This window comes from Malus sylvestris, chromosome 15 (genome assembly GCF_916048215.2).
Source record: "Malus sylvestris chromosome 15, drMalSylv7.2, whole genome shotgun sequence".
Taxonomy (NCBI): Eukaryota; Viridiplantae; Streptophyta; class Magnoliopsida; order Rosales; family Rosaceae; genus Malus; species Malus sylvestris.
This window is the reverse complement of record NC_062274.1, coordinates 17,013,721-17,022,575: the sequence shown is the minus strand read 5'-3', so window position 1 is coordinate 17,022,575 and position 8,855 is coordinate 17,013,721.

The window sequence follows — 8,855 nt, the reverse complement described above, 5'->3', positions numbered from 1 at the left end:
ACGTAAATCCGACCGTGAATCTGCACAAACGCTCAAGAACACGAAGAACACAAAGAACACAAGGATTTTATCGTGGTTCACCCCAATGTTTGGGCTACGTCCACACTGTAGTTAATTCTGTTTCTCTGTAATTGTATAGATACAAGTGTTTGAGGGGAAGTCCCCCAGAGAGAGAAGAGAAGGGAGAGGACAGCCTCGGTGGTGTGATGACTCTCTCTCAAGGCTTCTAGCCTTTGTTTTCAGCTCTAGCCCTTAGAAATGAGGACTTAAGACCTGGTTTAGAATGAGGGGGAGTCCCCTTTTATAGAATAAGGGGCTCCTCCTCTTTTACATTTGTCGTGGGCTTAATGTGTGAGGCCCAAATATGAGGCCCAAGGCCCAAATACGAGGCCCAAAATATATGGTACCAACAGTGTAGTCCCCCAAGTCTTTAGTCAAGAGAGTCTTTTGGCTGGAGACTTCAAATCCAATCCATGTACGGGCCGAAGTGGCTAGATGTCTTGAACCAGTACTCAACCTAAGGCAATGCTCAACATAAAGCAATACTCGGCTAAAGGTATCACAAAATTACGAGACTACTCGGCTGGAGGCGATGCTCGTTGCGAGGCTGCTCGGCTAGAGGCTATGCTCGTGGCAAGGCATTTGCTCGGCTGGAGGCGATGCTCATTGCGAGGCGGCTCGGCTAGAGGCTATGCTCGCTGCGAGGCGGCTCGGCTCGTGGTATTCCTTATTGCAAGTATCTACTTTATGTCGACATGCACTTAGTATGAGTTGATTCTCGACATGACTAGGGTCTGTAAGTTGGGTTTGATTTTGTAAGTGCCCAACATGAATGGTGTTTCAGCCCGTGGGTGTCCAAGCAAGTGGATGTCTGGTCAGGCAAGAGATCAATGTTGATCAGTAGAGCTGGTTGCTCGATAATTCCTGACAATAAATGACAGCATAAGTATGACTGTATAATGAATAAATCACATTTGTCATAGTTTGTCAAGGCAAAATATTGTATGATGTGCCGACTACAAATAAATGATTTATTCAGTTGTGTGGTAAATCACCTGTTGTATAAATTAATAGCGTGGTATTAATCATGTGATATCAGAAATAATAATTATATTATTTAATCATGAGTCATCATGATATAAAAATAATATAATCATTATTTTATAATAATTATTTTATAATAATTATGCCATATAATAAAATAATAAAATATTTAAAGGAAAAGAATCTTATCCCTTTTATGCTTTCGGTGGAGGCATAGTGATGATAGCGAGACCATCCCACTAAATTTCTTTGTCTACAGAACCCCACCTCAATGACCATTTGCTATCGTGGTCAAAGCATGTTCAGATTCACGTGTTCTGTTACTGGGCACTTCAGGTTTAAACTCCATGGGAAAACTCAAGTACTGGGCAAATTTCAGGTTTCCATTGATAATGATTTCTTATCTGAACAAGATCCATTGCAGCTAAAACCCGAAAAGATATTGATCTTTCCATTTCTCTTTTTCTTCTTGCTCTGAGACGGGGTTCTCAGTGAAGTACTCGGAGTTCCTGCCTGCTCTTTGGTTGTTTGTGCTTCTGACCACCTCATTCTCTTTAACAGAAATAAACGCAGCAGCGCCAACCTTAGAGAACAAAACGTAATTTGCCGTCCTAGCCTGCCGTCGTTCCCACACTTGGCAGCGCCAAACCCTCGCCAACCCCAGCCTGATCTTCTTCCGAGTTCCTTCCGAGTTGACCCGTTCTGTATCAATCGGGCCGTTCGATTTCGCCGCCCTTTTCGTGTTGCTTTTCTTGCCGGAGCCCCGTATCAATCCAAGCAGTCGGACCTGGCGAGGTTCTCTGACCTGGTCGACCCGCCCGAGTCGTGCGCTGGGTGTCTGTACAAGTCACCAGGTCGGGATCCTGTCACTGCCGAGCTCCTATTGCAGAGGCCGACGTTGAGTTCCTCCATCATTCAACCAATCCAAGCCTTGAGCTCTATCACGTCATCGATCAAGGTAAAGAGACAAGACAGAAATAAGAGATTTGATTCCCTGAATCTGCCTTGCTAGATTTGCCAGAACCAGTGCCTTTCTTGCCGGAGATGGAGTCGTCGGAAGAGATCAGGCGGTGCTTGTAGATGCGGTTGGTGGGTTATGGGATCCGTACCCGGGAGAGATTGGGTCGGAGCAGGTCCATGAGGTCAAGCGACGCTCTTTGTGCAAAAAGAAAGGGTTTTGAGATTGGATAGGCAAGACGAGAGAGGTGAATTTTTCTGTATGCTTTTGCCTTTTGAATACAAAAGCAACAGGCAATTCGTTTTGAAATTTCTCTGGTCTTCTTCGTCTTGTCTCGACTCTACTGGAGTGATGAGAGAGAACGAGAGAGTGTGTCTTGGCATGCCCAATGGGCTGTTTCTAGAACTTGTTTTTTAATGTGGTTTTGGAAATGGATTTTTGGGCCATTTCTGGGTTTCTAGAGAGAGAGAGAGAGAGAAGGTTCCTGGCCACCACTGCAGCGGTCATATCATTCTTCATCACAGAATCCCCAACGGTAAGAGGACCAGTAGGGGATATGAAGGATGGGCGCCATATGTTGTCTGGAGAAGGCGTGGTTGTCTCTTCTCCAAGGTTCAAGTCAAAACGACGGTCGGAGGGTCCAGACATTTTCAAATGTGTTGAAGAGGGAAGAGGTCAGACAAATCAAGATCTTAGAAGTGCAAGAAATGAGCTTCTACTGGTAGAGATTCAAGTGTGCTGTGGAACTTAATGCCAGCCTCTATAAAAATCTGCACTCGACGGAGCTTCAGAAATCGAAGAGGCGTTTGCTTTCTCAAAAGCTGGGCTGCTCAGAGACCACGAGGGCCGATCTCAGAAATCGAAGAAGCACCTGCTTTTTCAGCCTCGTCAGCACCTGTCACATGCACACTCAGCTTTGCGGAAATTATGGGCAATCTGTCGAAGATTTCTGGTGAAGTAGAAAGCACGTGAATCTTACTGTTCAATCACCGCTCTCCATATGCACCATCAACTCCTCGGGTACCACATATAACTTTGTCAAAGATCTCTGACAAAGTTTAGGCACGAGAATTTCGAAGTTCCAGCTACCCTACTATTACCCATAAGGGTAAAGGAACAGCACCACTGCTTGACAACTGGAAAGTCCCTATGTGTGTCGACCTCCGTGTTTTGCGGCAAGACAGGTTGGCAAGAACGTCCAACCTTTACTCACATTCGAGAAAAGACTCCCAACATAATTACTTTCTCAAAAACTGGAGTAGCACCGCTTTCCGAATCTCGAGAGTCAGATCCTCGACGGGATTGCTTGTTTGAAAACCGAAGAGGCACAACTCTCAGAACTTCGAGAGCCAGATTTCCTTAGATAAAGCTTGTCTGTAATCTTCACACGTAACATCAGCTTTCCAGATACCACATACCACTTTTTCAAAGTGCTCTGACAAAATTAAAACACGTGAAGCTGGCAGCTCCCACTACATTGCTGTGACCAAGAAGGGTAAAGGAATAGCATTACTACTTGTTATTGGGAAATCCCTATATACATTGACCTCCCTCCTCAACGGACAGGCAAACCTGCAAAAATGCTCAACCCTTTCTCGCATTCAAGAAGGCACCCTCAACATAACCTCTCGAAATACTCAGCTTTATTTCCCCCCGATAATACCTCAGCAAATAAGCCACACCAAGAACAAGAGTATCTCATATCATCAGGGTCAAAAACAAGAGTATCCCATATCATGCTTTCTCCCTGTCTTTGTCTTTGTCCTTGTCCACACCTGCAGGACAAGGAGAAAGAGAGCAGTCAGTCGGAACCTGAAATCAAACCTCCAATTTGGAACTGACTGCCTGGAGCCTTTGCCTGGTTGCTTACTTAGCATTGCTCTCGAGTACTCATCCTCAACTGCTGTCAAGGTCACGAATTCCACCGGCAAATACCTCATGACAGTTGATCAGATATTGGCTCTTTACACTGAAGCTGCCAAGCGTGGATGAGTCACTATGAAGGAATGTTCTGAAGGACCATTTAAATGCAAAGGTTGCACACCACTTCTGCCATGCAAAAGATTGAAGCAGAAGGTTCAACGGTGAGCTGAAACAGATCACTACAGCACGACACCTTTCCATACCACATTCATTATTCCGTCAACAGCAAAAGTATCCCATATCATCAAGGTCGAACGTACTCTAGATTTGATGGACTTGTTTTGACCCTCAAATTCTTGAGTCGGCCTTATACTCTGAAGGGCACCAGAAAACCCTCCAGCACAGTTCAAGAATAAGCCTGTGGAAAGTTACTTCTTCAAAAGCAAAAGTATCTCATATCATCTCTTATCCATTTGCTTCTCCTTATCCTGGCAGTTGAATGAGAGACAAGGAGAATGAGAACAATCAACCGGAAGCCGAAGTCAAACCTCTGATCCTGGGTTGCTTACTTGGAAGTTTGACTGCTTACCTTGTCTGTCACCTCTTTCGGCAGATCTCCTAGCTCGGCGACTTGGGGGACTCCTACTATAGGGTTTGTATCGCACTTGACCAAGCCCGAAACTACAAGTAAGCTTCAAGTGAAATTGATACATTACCTTGTGCATCTTCATCGGTTAAAGATACCACCCCTGGATGGAGGAAGCGTACTTCCAGAGAAGATGCCACATCTACCTATGAGAAAGATAAGGCAAGTGAAGACGATACCACACCTCGGTACTTAGAAGTTTCGTGATTACTCAGCGGCTTGGATCTTGCAAGTCCCCAACCGAGGAGCTTCCCTCACTCGGGAACTTAGGGGAGCATTGTTTGTACCATACTTGACTAATCCCGAAACTACTGAGCACCGGTCAACGTTATACCGTCAAGGACCCAGAAGAGTTTCCCTTCAACCAGAAGGCCAATCACAATGCGACACGTGTCGACATCAGAAGCTAATCACAGCACGACACGTGTCAACATCAGAAGCCAATCACAACACGACATGTGTCAATATTAGAACAAAACTAGAAACTCTCTTCTATAAATAGGGATCATTCTCCCACAACAATCTCTAATGTCATTTTGTACTAAACTATTCACTAGAACTCACTAAACCAGAGCTTGAACCTATGTATTTGTGTAAACCTTCACAATTAATGAGAACTCCTCTACTCCGTGGACGTAGCCAATCTGGGTGAACCACGTACATCCTGTGTTTGCTTCTCTGTCTCTATTCATTTACGTACTTATCCTCACTAGTGACCGAAGCAACCAAGCGAAGGTCACAAAACCTGACACTTTCTGTTGTACCAAAGTCTTCGCTGATTTTGTGCATCAACAATATATATATATATATATATATATATATATATAAATGTGGTGTTGTGGAAGTTCAGGTAAGTTATGTTTGGCTATGTGAATCATCGATGATGTGATATGTGATTGATTAATGTTGAGCTCATAAAACTGCACCTAGGGTGATTGTGATTTAGCCAGAGATATGAAGTACATGCCTGTTTATTTATGTCACCTCCCGTACTATATGCTCATATTGGATCCAAATTAAATGCACAGTCTTGTCGTACAGACCGTAATTATGGTTTCGACTCGTAGGTGACTAGCGATTTATCACCCGGCTATTATGAGAAAGTAAAATTGAGCATAACTATATTACACTCAATCTTGTCATACAGACCTTTTTAGTGGTTCTGACTTATGTGCAATATATTGCCGTACAGGTCATTGTAGTGACTCCGGCTAGATTGACTTAGAGCTATGAATTCAGCCGTACAGACTACCATAGGGGTTCCGGCTAACATATCATATTTCTATGAAATCATTCTTACCTGGATTGTTTACTTTGTTATATTTTGGCATGGCATACACATGAATATGATTATGTGAAGCATGAATTGAATTGTTATGATTTCAGATATATATGTACTTATATCTTGATTCTGGGAAAATTATACGTGTTTTACAGAGAGGGGTTAGTATGTTGATAAAGAAAATGATTTTGTAAAATATTTGTTTTTGTCCACTCACGTTTTCTGTTTTGCGCCCCTCCATGTTTTAAATAAGCTTGCTGTTGGAGGCTTGAGGACGTCGGCGGTTCTGACTTATCTAATTAATAGTAGGACATTCCTGGTACTGTATAACTAGTACTTGTCCTATTGGACCGCACCTAGACTTTTATGCTCTGGATAAGAGTGTTTACTGTTGTAACTAACTCCTATCACTCTCGGTTTAGTAGTGCACTCTAGTAATTTATTTTTTTATTTTTTATTTATTTGTATAATTCTTATCCTTATTGCTTCCGCACTGTGCACATGGCTACGTCATTCTCACGTGACGGCCAGCATGCCTTGATCTCGGTCGGGCTGTGTCATTACCTAACTACAATTAATTTCCAATAATTTACCTACAACAATTATATCATGGGTGTAATGTAATATCTTTCTTTACAATGATACAAAATATTGTATGTACCAACAACAAAACGTGCCTAACATAAGTACTTGTACATGGAAAATAATTTACCTATAACAAAAGAAATGCAGTTTGATGTATAAAATCAACAATATTATGTTCCACTCATGTTTATACAACAACAAAACGTGTCTAACATATATAACAATACATAGAAAATAATTTACCTACAAGTTAGAGGAATGTTATTTGATTCAAAATATATAATATGGGTGTAGTATTTTTTTTTTAAATAATTGGAACAAACTAATTTACCTACCAATTAATATGGGTAAAATTGCTACAAATTATATCACAAAAAGAAAAAAAAACTACTTTTCTAGTTTGACATGGATACGGTTAATGCAAACACTTTTTACATTTTATTTCATTTTTTCTACTACTTTTAATTTGGCATAAATTTAGAAATTTGGAAAATGGACCAGAAAGTATGAGTGGCATGAGTGTAAATAAATTGTATTAATAGGTTAATAGTGTTCCCATATGTTTGCAAGTTTTAAATTTGGGCTTAAACTGGATCTTTAAAGATAGATGAGTTTTTATTCAGAAATAATGAGTTGTAAGGGCCAAAATCTAAAGCATCCATATATTTAAAAAAAGTTATATACACACAAGTACAGATAGGGATAAGATTTCATTGGTGACCAGATATTTTGCAAGTTTTAAAGGAGAAAAAGTCACATAAAAATATGATAATGTCATGTAGGCCTAGTAAGGTTATGAGTTTAGTGTGTATACAATAGAAAAGACCAAAGTATGTTTATTGGATTATGGAGAGCAAAGTCTAAAAAGTGATCAAATACCTAAAATGTATGGTAGGATTTTTATTTTATTTTTTATTAAACGATATTATCTACATTAAAAGGGAGGTGAGATAAGTTTAGCCTCACAATAGGTTATCAATAATGTGGTTAAAATTCATCCTTGACGAGTTGAACTTAAAACCTCTCACTTACAAGTAAAGATGAATATCATTAGATCATACTACTAAGTGGCAAAATATATGGTAGTATGTTAGATTTGAAAAAAGAAATAAATAAACAAAGGTGCGACAAAAACGACAAGGCTTGAGTTGGGTCAAGTGATGAAGTCACTCCTACAAACCCTCCATAGCGTTTGGGATTTGGCGTTGCAAATTTGCAAATTCCCCCTCCCATTCAATAATGTTTCGAAGCCATTTCGGCATTTCCCATGTGCCTGCATTTTTCATATGGGACTCATCGGCATCCTCCACATATTCCCCTTCCAAAACTCCCAAGTCCAAATCACCTTCCCATGACGGCTTGGTGGGTTGCTGGGTTGGAATTGGGCAACTAATGTACCGACGGGTGAGCATGGGTTAATACACATTATTATACAATCAGATATGGCCGAGTATGGTTGAGAAGAATTTCAAGAATGCATTTTTACCCACTACCGAGTCTACCGTAAATTATGATGTATGCTCATCATACATCTAATTAACTATCACATATCCTTTCAATTGGTTAAGTTAGATAAAAAGACATATGACAGATAATTAGATGAAAGGTGAACATACAATATAGCTATGATGGTGAGAGAAAATGCTCTTATATTATAATGCAAAGCATGTTTGTATTTATTGACGTTAAGATGAGAAGCACCACTGTTTATTCATCTTCAAACTCAAGAAACAGAAAGAAAATAATGGAGAGTTAGAGAAGAAAATTATTTTTATATAAGACAGTTTATCCACACCATTTTTTTTTATCTCTTGCACACCTATCTTTTTATTTGAAATTGAGCAGTTTTTCTCCCATAAGATTACAAGTGAGTGATTTAGGAAAATAATTAGATCTCGTATATAAGAGTTTAATAAACCTTCGTAACAGTATAATCTTACATAAAACTCGTTCCAGTAAGATCCGAAATTAAGAAGAGAACTCGAGAAAGAAAAAGCAATCTCAAGATTCCCCAGCACAAGACGCCAACACCATTCCCATTATAAAAAAGGAAAGTTGGCTTGTTTGGTGGAGACTGAAACGTTTGCCTTCAGATTGTCTCCTATTTAGAAAACCAACAGTAGAGATTACAAGAGATTTTTCAATGTAATCAGTATACGGAATAATACATTATGTGTTATTAAATAAATTGTGGAATATGTGTGCTAAAAAGTTAATAAAAATTAAAATTTCTCACCACTCTTATTAAAACACGTGATGTACCACTTGTATTCCCGTCATAACTAAAATTTTTTCAGAGATTACATATAATCATTGAAATCGTTGGAGTTTTAAATACTGATTAAGAATGACTCACTGAGCTTATGGTGCACGGATCAGTACTCAACTATTTTCTCTCTATTTATTTCCCAAAAAACCACAAAAAAAGTAATCTTAAAAAAGCCAAAGCCAAATGGGCTCGTTGTTTATTTGTTTAT